Here is a 14064-nt window from a genome sequence, read left to right on the forward strand (position 1 = left end):
GGGTTGCCATTTCCTTCGCCAGTGCATGAAAGGGAAAAGTGAAAGTGAAGTCGCTCAGTCGTGTCCGACTCTTAGCGACCTCATGGACTGTAGCCTACCCGGCTCCTCCATCCATGGGATTTTCCAGGCAAGAGTACTGGAGTGGGGTGCCATTGCCTTCTCCGATATACACACTACTATATATAAAATAGATAAACAAGAGGCTACTATGTAGCTAGGGATGTCTACTCAATAGTCTGTAATAACCTATACGGGAAAAAGAATCTGCAAAAAGAATGGACATATGTATATGTATAACTGAATCACTCCGCTGTACACCTGAAACTAATACATTGTAAATCAACTACACCCCAATATAAATTTTTTTTTAATTAAAAAAAAAAATCCCACAGGGCTTCCTTGGTGGCTCAGTGGTAAAGAATCCACCTGCCAATGCAGAAGACACAAGTTCTATCCCTGATCCAGGAAGATCTCACATGCCACAGAGCAACTAAGCCCATGTGCCACAACTATGGAGCCTGTGCTCCAGAGCCTGGGAGCCACAACTACTGAGTCCATGTGCCAAAACTACTGAAGCCTGCGCCCCCTAGAGCCTGTGCTCCACAACAAGAGAAGCCACCACAATGAGAAGCCCATACCCCAGAACTAGAGAGTAGCCCCCTACTCTCCGAGAAAAGCCTGAGCAGCAAGGAAGGCTCAGCACAGCCAAATATACATATATATATATATATATATATGAAAAAATATATATATATATAAGAAAAACAAAAAACAACCAATGACTATAAAACATTACTGAGAGGAAGTGAAGGATTTCTGAGACAATGCTTGGGTTCCTCATAGTGAACCTTTTCCTTGAGCCTGTTGGGTGGGTTTGTGTCCCCACCTGGGCGATGCTGTCTGTCTTTCTATAAGCACTGAACAAATCAATAGCAAAGGTTTACTTGTCAGAAACAGTGGCAAAGACGTGACATGCACACTTCCCTGGGTCTTCAGAACAGTCCTGTCCACTGTTATCTCTACTGTGCAAGAGGACACTGAGAGTCAGAGAGTTCCAGTAACTCGCCCAAAGTGACACAGCTAACTCTCACCTGAGCCTGTCTGACTCGGGTAACAATGCTCCTAATCACCACTGAAATGCTGGAAACTCAGTCCTAAGATTTGTACCAAGGCAATAATTTTACGTGCAAGGTTGTAGAACGTTTGTAACGTGAGATTTCAGAAATTCCACAAAATGACCAAGATTGAGTCTCATGCCAGAAACCCTGGGAGTCAACCATCGGAATAGTTGTCACTTGCACGTGCAGTGATGACACATGGCCACTAGATGGCCCTGCAGCTCTTTACGGTGTCCGTGGCCTCTACCTCAGCCTCTTTGTTCCTCGTGGCCAAACCACAGAAAAAGCAGAGAAATGAGAAAACTATGCAGAATGGGGGGGTATTTTTTCAAAAACTTCAGTGTACTAAATTTAAAAGACCATCCTCTATTCTGAGATTGTGCCCTTCTTATTTTGGGGGATGGTAATAGATGGTTACCCTTTCCTTAGCAAATATTCTTTCTTGGCAAAATTGACCTATCACGGGATACATTTTTAAAAAAAATTTGGGGACTTCTCTGGCGGACTAGTGGTTACAACTCCACGCATCCACCACAGAGGGCTCGGGTGTGATCCCTGGTCAGGGAACTAAGATCCCACATGCTGCACAGCAAATCCTGCCCACCCCATCCCCCACCAGGGCCCGCTGACCTGCTGATCTCAAAAAAAAAAAAATCTTACTAAACTGTGCATTCAGAAAGTCTGGGATCAGTAAAGTACTAGGTTCTCAGGAAAAATGGATCCAGGTCAAATGTCTTAATGTGGTATAAAGGTTCTCAGCCCTCCAGGCAGCGGCCCTTGAAAAAAGCTAAGAAAGTTACAGACATAAACACCACACATAGAAGCTTTTTTAAAAACAGTGAAATGAAAAGTTGACAAAAGAATCATCAAGTCAAGGAAGTGCAGAGTCAATAAGAATTTCCCAAGGGAAATATTGACTCAGCTGTTAAAACAGCTGGAGTATCAGGAAGGTAGGAAGATGTGAGGAGATGGTTATAGAGAGAAAGGCAAGAAATCTTTTTTTTTTTAAGTTTATCTCTTTGTCTGTGCAAGGTTTTAGTACAGCATCTGGGATCTATTAATAGTTCCCCAACCAGGAACTGAACCTGTGCCCCTGGCTTTGGGAGCACAGTCTTAACCACTGAACCACCAGGGAAGTCCCCAAAGGAAGAAGTCTTGTATAGAGCTGCAGGTCAAGGCACAACTAAGGGATTGACAAAAACCTGCCTAGGCCTGGGGATGTTCTGAAATGGAAGGAGAGGGAACTGCGAAGGCTTTTGCTTTGCAATTAAAGATGGTGAGTCTCTGGGTGTGGCCAAAAGGCATCAGAGCCACAGGGATGGGTGTAGAAGACCATCCAGTTCTGGACACAGCTATTGTTCTCTATGGGTTTTTTTTATAAGAACTGTTAAAATGTGAGCCCCTGCCTCAGCCTGGCTTTGCTTCCAGACGTCTTAGCTGCCTCCTGCTGCCCACCACTCACCAAGTCAGGCTGCTGCTGTCTTTTGGTGCTTTCGTCAGTGTTTCTTTGGCTAATAATTTCCGGTGGGAGGGAGGCTCAAGAGGGAAGGCGATATATGCATACTTACAGCTGATTTATGTTGTTGTACAGTAGAAACCAACACAACATTGTAAAGCAATTATCCTCTAATTAAACATAAAAATCAATTATTTCCTTAGGCCCACTCTGTACGGTCATGGTTGTATTTACTGTAGACCCTGAATCTTCACCACACGCATAATCCCTTCCAAGCTACCAGTGAGGAATCTGAGACTCTAGACAGCTTGGGGATTCTCCCAGGGTGGCCTGCCCTCTTGGTCATGCAGGTGAATCCTAGGTTCCTCCTGGGCCAGTCCTTTGGGGGCTGGGCCGGGCGCAGGTAATCTGCAGCTTTGGGTTGTGTGGAGGAATTGGAGTCTGAGCTCCAAATGGGGAGAAACAGGGAAAGTCCCCAGGTGTCATGTTTAGGGAAGCAGGAGTTGAGTAAGGTTCAGCTGGGAAGCCTAGATGAGCATCTGAGAGCAAGCCGGCCAGACCGGTAAGTCTGGGAAGGCGTGCTGAGAAGAGTCCAGGGGATTGATGGGCAAGAACATTCCACACCTGGAATCTATAACCACAGAGGGCAAAGGGCAGCAAGAAAAGAGGCTGGTCCCAGGAGTTAGACACAGCTGGACGTGGAGGAGACTGTCCTTGCCTTGGGCCCTCTCTCCTGTCTTGGTGTTCTGAGCTCTTTTTTCCTTCTAATTAAAAAAAAATTGGGGTGCGGCATGCTTCACAGCATGTGGGATCCCAGTTTCCTAGTTTCCCAACTAGCGATTAAACCTGGGTCCCCTGCATTGCAAGGTGGATTCCCAACCACTGGACCCCCAGGGAAGTAAGTCCCTGGCTGATTCATTTTTTAGTGAGAGTTCTCCTACTGGCTTGCCAATGGTAGTCTTCTCATTGTGTCTTTACAGGGCAAGGAGAGAAGAGAGAGGAGCTTGCTGGTGTCTCTTCTTCTAAGGACACTAATTGTATTAGATCAGGGCTCTGCTCACCTGACTTCAGTCAGTCAGTTCAGTTGTTCAGTTGTGTCTGACTCTTTGTGACCCCATGGACTGCAGCACGCCGCCAGGCTTCCCTGTCCATCACCAACTCCAGGAGCTTGCTCAAACTCATGTCCATCAAGTCGGTGATGCTATCCAACCATCTCATCTTCTGTTGTCCCTTTCTCCTCCTGCCTTCAATCTTTCCCAGCATCAGGGTCTTTTCCAATGAGTCATTTCTTCACATCAGGCAGCCAAAGTACTGGAGCTCCAGCATCAATCCTTCCAAAGAATATTCAGGACTGATTTCCTTTAGGATGGACTGGTTGGATCTCCTTGCAGTCCAAGGGACTCTCAAGAGTCTTCTCCAACAATTCAAAAACATCAGTTCTTTGGTGTTCAGCTTTCTTTATGGTCCAACTCTCACATCCATAAGTGACTACTTGAAAAACCATAGCTTTGACTAGATGGACTTTTGTTGGCAAAGTAATGTCTCTGCTTTTTAATATGCTGTCTAGGTTGGTCATAGCTTTTCTTCTTTTCTTCCTCCTTTTAATTTCATGGCTGCAGTCACCATCTGCAGTGATTCTGGAGCCCAAGAAAATAAAGTCTGTCACTGTTTCCATTGTTTCCCCAAATATTTGCCAAGAAGTGATGGGACTGGATGCCATGATCTTCATTTTATGAATGTTGAGTTTTAAGCCAGTTTTTTCACTCTCCTCTTTCACTTTCATCAGATGCTGTTTAGTTCCTCTTCGCTTTCTGCCATAAGGGTGGTGTCATCTGCATATCTGAGGTTATTGATTTTTCTCCCAGCAATCTTGATTCCAGCTTGTGCTCCATCCAGCCTGGCATTTCCCATGATGCACTCTGAACATAAGTTAAATAAGCAGGGTGACAATATACAGCCTTGACTCAATATACAGCCTTGTACTCCTTTCCCAATTTGGAACCAGTCTGTTGTTCCATGTCCGGTTGTAACTGTTGCTTCTTGACCTGGATACAGATTTCTCAGGAGGCAGGCAGGTAAGGTGGTCTGGTAGTCCCATCTCTTTAAGAATTTTCCACAATTTGTTGTGATCCACACAGTCAAATACTTTAGCATAGTCAATGAAGCAGATGTTTTTCTGGAATTCTCATCTGACCTCATTTAACATTACTTCTTCCAAATACAGGTTAGGGCTTCAGTGTGTGAATTTGGGGGATGGAGGGGCAAACACAACATTTGGTGCATAATAATGATATACTAAAAATCATTTGTTCTTTATTCGAAATTCAAATGTAACTGGATGTCCTACACTGTATCTGACGATCCTACTCACACAGCTGTGGTTTCTGATGCCCTTCCGTGTCCAGGACTCTGGGATCAGCTGGCTCAGTACTCACAACAGTGCTACTGGGGGTTGGGGGGTGTGGTTATGATCCCTGCTTTCACCCTAGGAGGAAGTCATGCCTTGAGAGGTTAAGCAACTTGCCCAATGTCACACAGCTACCAACTGGCCCGGGCAGATAGATGAGGCAAGAGTCGATCCGGCTGAGACAGGGTCCAACCCAGAGCACTTTACTGCAAAGCGAGTCTGGTGATCACCTTGTCAAAGCCGCTCTCCAGAGAGGGCTACTGTGGTGCTCAGGACCAGGCTCCGTTAGCACGAAGCACATGAAGTTCTCCGAAGTGAAACTGTGTGTGTGCACAAGCCACATGCCCACAACTGAGTAATAATGCAACCTCCTCCCCACCAAAAACTGTACTCATAAAACAAGCAATGAGGTACCAGCAACCAGTTCTTCCAGGCAACACCTTTAAAAATGGATGAACTGACTCCAGGAAAATGTGTCAAATCAGTCAAAGCAAATAAGGCTGGAGTGGGGGCAGGGTTACTTCCCTGGTGGTCCAGTGGCTAAGACACTGCACTCCAATTCAAGGGGCCTGGGGTTTGATCCCTGATCAGGGAACTAGATCCCACATGCTGCAACTAAGACCTGGTGTAGGAAATAAATAAATAAATAGATATTAAAAAAAAAATACTGCTGCGTCCTCTGCCCTGTTTTTTTTTTTTTTTTGGCCCCGTCACTAAACTTTCATAATCTTAGTTCCTCGACCAGGGATTGAACTCGGACCCTCGCCAGTGAAAGCTCGGAGTCCTAACCACTAGACCACCAGGGAATTCCCCACCTTTCCTTTTTTTAACTAACTTTTTTTGAAATTTTAAATGAGATATATTAACATCAATAAAATGCACAGATATTAGTGTACAATTTGTTACTTTTGGACAGTTGTATATTTTCTGTAACAACTGCCCCCAAAACAAGATGTAGACAATTTCCATCATTCCAGAAAGTTTCCTTGTGTGTCTTTCCAATAACGCCCTTTCCTCCCCGCATGTGATCCCTGTTCTGATTCCTGTCACTGCAGATAAGCCGGTACCTGAGCATCAGATGGACTGATTCATACAGATCATGTTCCTTTGTATCTGGCTTTTTAACCTTTTGTTTTGTTTTTGATTGGGGTGAAATTCATATAACATAAAAAGCATCATTTTTAAGTGTGCGATTCAATGGCATTTAGGACATTCACCGTGGTGTGAAACCACCACCTCTATCAAGTTCTAAAACATTTTCATTACCCTCCCCACCCCCGCAAAGCAGGGGTCCGCACCCTCCGGGATCTAATGCCTGATGATCTGAGGAGGAGCTGCTGTAATACTAATAGAAATAAAGTGCACAATAAATATCATGCACTTGAAATCCTGAAACCATCCCCTGCCCCGACTGTGGAAAAATGGTCTTCCACAAAACTGGCCCCTGGTGCCAAGAAGGTTGGGAACTGCCGCCCCCCAAGGAGACCCTGCCCCCAACAAGCTCTCACTCTCCAGTCCTTTGCCACTCCCAGCACCTGGCAACTGATCACCTGCTCTCTAACCTTTACTTTTTATGGCTCATCAATCCTCAACTGTCTGGTAAAAGTCCCACGAGTAGAGAGGGATTATTAAAAAGAGAGTCAAGGAAGAGAAAGCAGAAGGACAGAAGATCAAGCCAGACAATCAACCCACGAAGAAGGACGGCATTCCAGATGATCAAGCCTTGAAGGAGGACAACATTCCTAACCAGGAAGAGAAAGCCTATTCTTCCTCTTGAGGGAAGGCTTCTGCTCCAACCAGTCTTAAAGCCTGCTCCGGTGCTATCTTGGCAAGTGGTGTTTATTTTCTTATCAACAAAGCACAGTCCAGGGGCAATGTTGAAACAAGAAAAGCTCCACAGCTGGCTCTCTGTACAAAAGGCATTGACATAAAAACCAAAGTAAATGTTAGCATCCTGGAAACAGCAGCAGGTGTTTTAAATACAAGAATAGCAGCCGGCTTGGGAGAATTGTGACCACCTGCTAAGCAGTATCTACTCAGAATCCATCTAAAGCAGTCATCATGGGGATGGCTGCTGACTTCTGGGCGTGTTCTGCCTTCCATCTTCTTGCTCAGTCTTTCTTTGCAGGAGATTTCTGGATAATTTTCATGTTTTCTGACCAGATTCTTGTTCATCGTCATGTGCTTAGCACCTAAGATGATGCTTGGCCCAGAGTGTGTTAGTCGCTCAGTTGTGTCCAGCTCTTTGCTGTCTGCATCCCCGGCATTGGCAGGCTGATTCTTAACCACTGGACTGCTGTTACTTCTGTGTCATAGACATTTGTGTGTGTCTCCTCTTGGACAGTGGGTTTTTGGACAGAAAAGGTCCACGTGTTGATATCTATGTATCATCCAGAGAACTAGTAAAGAGCCTTTTCAGATTCCAAGCATTCACTGAATATTTGCAGAATTAAGGAATCACTAATAATTCCCAACTAGATACCAGCACTGAACTAAGCTTGAACTCTTAAGAGGTTAACTCTTTTAAGTTTGTTAACTTTTGCTTGAATTGAATCTCAATGTCCCTCACAACAGCAACAAAAAAGTCAAAGGAAAGGACTCTCATGGCCATGATGGAATATTCTAGAATTCTACTGTGCCTTCTGACTGTGATTCCTTGAAAACCCTTGTGAGATGGGTCTTATTATTATTCTTGGATGAGTAATGGGAAAACAGAGGCTCTGAAGTTAAGGACTTGTCTGGGGTCACAGAGTGTGTGACTGGTGAAGTTCACACTTGAACCCAGGCAACTCGATTCTACCCTCTGCAGGCCTACCCACCAGCCCATGCTGCCCAAGGCAAACTGACCCCTGCAGCCAGATTCCCATGTCACCGAGTTGATTTCCTCCACTTCCAGGTAAGGAACAGAGAAGTACAAGAGGCCGCACTAGGACCAGCACTCTGGGCTTCCGGCTCCCAGCCCACAGGCACCTTCTCCTGTTTGCCTCTCAAAGGGAGGCCTCACCAGGGACCTTGGGTGCCCTGCCTCGAGGCCTCCAGGTGCTATTTACTCAGCTAGGTGTGGGCTCTGCCTGGCTCCCAGTCTGCTGTTTGCACAGTAAATGTCACCCAATCTATACCCCCACCAGTGGACGGGAACAGCAACTGAAAGGAAACTTCTTTTGCTGGTTTCGGACACCTTGACTTGAGTTTTCAGTTTCTGTGTCATATCATGCAAATCAACGAAGGCGGGGGTCGCCTCAGAGGCGTCTTGTCCTAAAAGCAGTGGGCCTGGCCTGGGTCCTTTCTATGCCTGTGCAACCTCCAGAAAGCCGGACAACCTTTGAAGTCACAGGGATGCAGGTTTGAATCCCAGGTCAACCACGTGACCTTCGGCTTACCCTCTCAGAGCTTGAACGTCCTCCTCTGAGAAACAGAGCCGATTCGTTCCGTGCAGAGATAAGAGAGCAGAGGCTAGGAGTTATGCACCACGCCAGGCTCACGTCCTATAACTGTTCGCTCATGTTCTAGTAGTGACTTATTTCACACATCCTCATGCTGGTTTCTTTGAAAATAAAGGGAGCTTTGCGACTTAGCAGGGCCCAAACGAGGTTTCTTGGTCTTTGTGACCCTGATTTCCCATCACCTGGCTTCTTCTGGGAAGAAGGTTCCAAGAAAACTTTCAGAAGTAGAGAGCAAACAAACAAGGAAGATTTTAATCACTTAAGAGAGATGGCAGATTCTGCCTTTCAAGGCCTCTCCCTACAGCTCACTCATCCATTCATTCAGTAACTTTACCTCCCCGATCGATTTCCAACCAGCGGTTCCTGTTTTCCAACCAGGATATGCAAACAAGAGCACTTACTGGAAGGAAGGTCTCGGGGCCTCTGGATTTCATCAGCTGCCCACTCTCCCAGGACAGCAGGTGGGACCAGTCGAACCAGAGGCCAAGGCCAGAAGGCAGGCTGAACATTTCAAGGTCTGTGGGGCCTCTTCCTCTTGAGTTTTTAATTTCAATGGGAGGCACATAAGAAATGCCAAGGAGGAAGCAGTTGATTTGTGGTTGCCAAGCCAAGGAGGGTACAGAGGAAAAACAAGGTGAAATGGAAAAGGTCAACGACCTCATTGTGCTAAGTGAGGAAAGCTGTGGGGTGGGGGAAGGGCAGCGGGAGGGGGCACAGACGCAGATCCCAGAACCCCAGGCTCCCACCTGGCTCCTGACCCCAAGAGATAACTCCTCCAAGGGACTCAGGAGAGGGACAGCACCCTCTGAACTCAGATACCCCAAAGTCCCTTCCGTCTCCTTTAAGGAGAGAAGCAGAATAAGGAACTGGGGAGGGAGTGTGCAGAATTGAAAGCCAAACAAGGGAAGGGTGGGGAGGATGGGAAGGTATCCTTTCTCTCTCTTTCTTCCCTGTCTCCATTTCTAAAGAAAAGTTGTTGGTTAAAATGAAAATATCAAGGAAATCTTGAAGGAGGCTAAGGATGGGGGTAAGAAAGGGACAAAGGATGTCTCAGGAGAGTTGGAATAAGTATACCGAAATCCAGAAGGGTCTTCTTATCCACTCAGCCTCAGAACAGTAGCAGGTGTCAAAGGCTGAATATATGTTGTGTTAGTTTCAGGTCTTTTTTAGCCCCGAATGAACTACTACTGCTTTCTTGAGATTCTAGCTCAGGGGCCAGGTGGCATCTAACTTCTCTAGCAGGGAGAAGGAGCAGGGGGAAAAGTAAAGCTAAATCCTACACAAACTCCTGCTCATCCTTCAAGGCCTCATGAATATTACCTCCTCTTGGAAGCCTTCCCTGATGGCCCTGCAGAGTTAGGCCCTTGCTCCTCAGTCCCACTCCTAAGGGTTGGTTACAGTTATACAACATTAATCACTTACTATCTCTCTCCTCTTCTAGATGCTGCTCCCAGTGAGAAGATAAAGGTAGCACAGCACTCAGGATGAATGACTGACTCCAAATCAAGGTTTTTCTGGCTGTGGTTCTAATCACAATGTTATCAGTTCCTTGCACATGGAACAGAAATTTAAAAAAAAAACACAAAAAAACTACTGAATGCAAATAGTTGAGCACAGGTGAAGGATGGAAATTTTCAGGAGAACCTCAAGTCAGTACAAACTGTTCTCTCTCTTGTCCTGGTCCCTGGAGGAGTGGGGGGACATTTGCTGATCAAGACTAGGGGTGTCCCTTTAGAAAACTGTTTTCAATTTCTGCCCCCCAAATGTTTAAAGTTACATTTAGACAACACACTTCCTGCAAGCCTGAACAAAGCTGACTTTTCAAGACACTGATGAAACACCTCAATTGAGAAATGTTTATTTTCATCCAAAGCTGTGCCCAGCGTGGCTATCTTCTCTACCCTTTCTCTGTTCTGGAAAGTAAAGTCAGATTCAGAAGCCCTTCAACTTGTAAAGTCACCTGGTCACCTGGAAGGTGAATCTAAAGGATCCTTGACATGTGGCTTTGGGATGTTGGAGAACCTGCATTCACTCCTTCTGTGGCTGTGCCTGCTCCTGGACAGTGCTGCCTTGGGTGGGGGTCTGAGGCTGGCGGGTGGGCACTCTGATCACCAGCGTTCTGTTCTGTTATCTGGTGCCGAGGAGGCTGTTTGTGGGCGTGAAGAGCTCAGACAGGGGGTTATCTCTGCTGACGTCAGCTTCCTTCAGATTCCAAGACAGGGCTGCCCTGGTGAAGTGAAGGGGCTCAGGCTGGGCTGCCTTTGCTTCGGAGCCTGGACCTAAACGCAACAAGCTCCTTCCTGTGTTCCAGGCACTCAGGCACTGTTAGGTTGCTTTCATGCACATCCCTGTCATTTTGAGTAAGAGGAGACAACAGGGCTTCCCAGGGGGCCTAGTGGTAAAGAATTCACCTGCCAGTGCAGGAGACGCAAGTTCGGATCGCTGATCCGAAAAGATCCCACATGCTGCAGAGCTTATAAACCCATGTGTCACAGCTACTGAGCCTGTGCTCCGGAGCCTGGGAGCTGCAACTGCTGAGTCCACGTGCCACAACTGCTGAAGCTCGAGCACCCGAGAGCCCATGCTGAAGCCACTGCAATAAGAAGCCCACACACCACCACTAGAGAATAGCCCCTGATATCATTCCGAAACTAGAGAAAAGCTCGCACAGCAATGAAGACTCAGGACAGCCAAAAATAAATAAATAATTACAAACAAAAACAGACAACAACAATGAAAAAAAAGCTCTTGAAGAGATCCATGGTGTATTCCTGGTCCCCCAGCAGAGCCAAGCACTAACCCTCACCTGTGCTGTTCAAGTTTAGCGGCCAGTCCCCCACCTCTGGCTCCCATGCAGGCACAGATCATGATAAGGGCTTTTAGGAAATATGTTGTGGGTCCTAAGGATTGTAATAAACTCTATAATTCTGGAACTCTAGGTTGGAAAATACAACTCATTTTCAAAAGCAAAATGATTCTGTTTAGTACGAAACAACAGGGTCCCCCGCTTTTTTTTCTGGCTGCACCTTGTGACTTGTGAGATCCTAGTTCCCCAACCAGGGATTGAACCCAGGCCCTCAGCAGTGAAAGCTCAGAGCCCTAACCATTGGACTGCCAGGAAAGTCCCAACAGGGCCCTTTTTTAAAAAACTGGAGATCCCAACCTCTTCCTCCCCAGATCCTGCAGCCTTGCTCAGCTGTTCTGTGCAGAGCCAACTCCTACGAGCCCCCCACCCCCAGGTATGGCATCATCCAGGCCCCGCTCCGGAATCTCACCGGAGGTCACAGGTCTGTGTACCGAGGCAACGTTGGCAGTTCTCTGCTGGGAATGTTGTCCTAGGTCACAGTGACAGAACTGGTCGTCAGCAGCCTGTGGCCAGGTCCAGCCCACCCAGGGGTCACGTGGGCCTTCTGTTCTCTTGTTGGGGGAGGGCAAAACTGGGGAAAACTCACCTGGTGTCCATCCCTATGGCACCTCTCCTACATGTCATCCATCACTATGGTCCACCTTCATTGGCACTTTTCTGCATGTAATCAGTGATCAAATTTTATATTCAGACATATTTTTATTAAAGACTTGGACCCACCATTGCTCTACTTGGCCTTCTGGGACCTGTCAAAACTCCTGGCTACCAGATATCAAAAGATAGAGGAAAGGATGAGAATTGTGTGAAACTAGGGAAAGTGTGGGAATGGCACATGGTATGAAGGAGGACGACCCTTGGTGAGAGTAATGCCTAACATGAATTGCGATGCTCTCTCTGTGTCACAAACTGTGTTTAACATATTATCTTGGTCGACACTTGATTCTCCTTTTCTTAACAGGGAAATTGAGGCTCAGAGAGGTCAAGTAACTTGTCCAAGGTCACCTACTAGTATGTGTTAGAGCTGAAAACCTGCCCGATGTCCATTTGTCTATGTCGCTAGCCCAGGCCTCCAGCCCCCAGGTTGCAAGGACTGTCCTTACAGGGTCTGGAAATGGAAGATGCATGATCTCTGTTCCAATATTCTCGGAGGCAATCATAACTCTCGACCTCCGCTCCCAAAGCTTTTCTCTTCTCATATTTCCTTTATTCACCAAACCAGAGTTTGGTCTATATTTTACCCAGCTGACTCTTGGAGCTGCATAAATCCTGGATGTTTTCATGAAAAAAAGTTTATGAGAGAACAGAAAATGTACAGCTTGCTGTCTCTCCCCACAGGAATATTAGATGTACAAAGTCAGCTATAAATAAAAGACAGGAGGATTTTTTTTTTTTAATATTGAAAGCCCCTGGGCCATTCTCAAGAAACCTTATCTCCTATGAGCCAGGTCAGGATAAAACTCACAGCATCACCTAAAGGCAAGGCCATCTCACTAAGTGAAGTGAAATCACTCAGTCGTGTCCAACTCTTTGCAACCTCATGGACTGTAGCCTACCAGGCTTCTCCATCCAAGGGATTTTCCAGGTAAGGGTACTGGAGTGGGTTGCCGTTTCCTTCTCCAGGGGATTTTCCCGACCCAGGAATTGAACCCGGGTCTCCTGCATTGCAGACAGACGCTTTACCCTCTGAGCCACCAGGAAAGCAAGGCATCTCACTAAAGAGGGAGGGATTCAGTTGCTATTATTTTAGAGTCAGAGCCTCAGGGTATGTATGTGTCTGGGAAGGTTGAGTTCAGGTAAATCCAGCGCTGTACAGATAAATATCACATATTGAAATTAGTCATGAAACATTTTGCAAAAATAGATATACCATACGAAATCTAAGCAATCAAAACCAAGGCAGGATCCTAGAACAGAAAACAGAAAGTAAGGGAGAAACTGCTGAAATCCAAATAAGGTCTAGAGTTTAGTTAATAGCACTGTGTCAGTGTTGGTTTCTGAATTTTGACAAACATAACAGTGGTAGTGTAGGTTGAAAACATTGTGTGTGTGTGCTCAGTCGTGTCCAGCTCTTTGTAACCCCATGGACTGTAGCCTGCCAGACTCCTTTGTCCATAGAATTTTTCAGGCAAGAATACAGGAGTGGGTTGCCATTTCCTCTTCCAGGGGCTCTTCCCAACCCAGGGATCAAACCCACGTCTCTTGTGTCTCCTGTATTGGAGGCGGATTCTTTTTCACTGTGCTACCTAAAAAGGCTGATAACATTATGGGAAACTAGAACTGTTTGTGTAGGGGAGTGGGGCGGGAGGGTGGCATAAGGGAATTCTATTGGCCTTGTAACTTTTCTGTCGACCTAAAATTATACCCAAAAAAAGTCTATTTAAAAAAATTTCACAACCAGCACATTTTTTATTTTCTTAGGACTAATGAAGGGTACCTGCCCCACTGAAACTTCTTTCAAGATAAAACTTGCTCCTCCTGCTGCCTTTGAACCTTGGTGTCAATAAAGGTACCGACAATGGAGAGTCTGTACTTTCTTCAAAAATACAAAAAACAAACAAATACAAAAAACAAACGATGAGCCATTTACTGCTCTGGGTTAATGCCAACTGTAAAAGAGAGTCATGTAGTATCTTTTCACTTTTCAAACAAAACTTTTCCTTTTGTTACTGTGTGCGCCCTTGTAGGCTCTGTTTAATTTACTGAGGCAAATGAACGGCAGCATTTTGCAGAAGCCAAAGGAGTATTGAATTTCTTAGAGCCCTAATACACACAAA

General features: G+C 46.0%; 1 protein-coding gene and 1 long non-coding RNA gene across 3 annotated transcripts in view; one reads left to right on the top strand and one right to left on the bottom strand.

Moving 5' to 3' along the window:
- The window catches only part of LOC145526625 (uncharacterized), a 33474-nt gene extending 22078 nt beyond the window's left edge, over positions 1–11396 (top strand). The window contains exons 2-4 of the long non-coding RNA XR_014069034.1: positions 7791–7877; positions 8803–8939; positions 9866–11396. This is a non-coding gene — a long non-coding RNA (uncharacterized LOC145526625). The remainder of the gene's footprint in view (positions 1–7790; positions 7878–8802; positions 8940–9865) is intronic.
- The window catches only part of ZNRF3 (zinc and ring finger 3), a 188004-nt gene that overhangs the window by 167332 nt on the left and 6608 nt on the right, over positions 1–14064 (bottom strand). Inside the window, exon 2 of one of the 2 annotated variants that reach the window (XM_081542782.1) lies at positions 11877–11947. The exons of the other annotated variant lie outside the window; for it this stretch is intronic. The gene's annotated coding sequence lies outside the window, so the exon portion shown is untranslated. The remainder of the gene's footprint in view (positions 1–11876; positions 11948–14064) is intronic. 2 annotated transcript variants of the gene reach the window in all.

This window comes from Giraffa tippelskirchi, chromosome 11, assembly GCF_054371585.1.
Source record: "Giraffa tippelskirchi isolate mGirTip1 chromosome 11, T2T-mGirTip1v1.2.pri, whole genome shotgun sequence".
Lineage (NCBI taxonomy): Eukaryota > Metazoa > Chordata > Mammalia > Artiodactyla > Giraffidae > Giraffa > Giraffa tippelskirchi.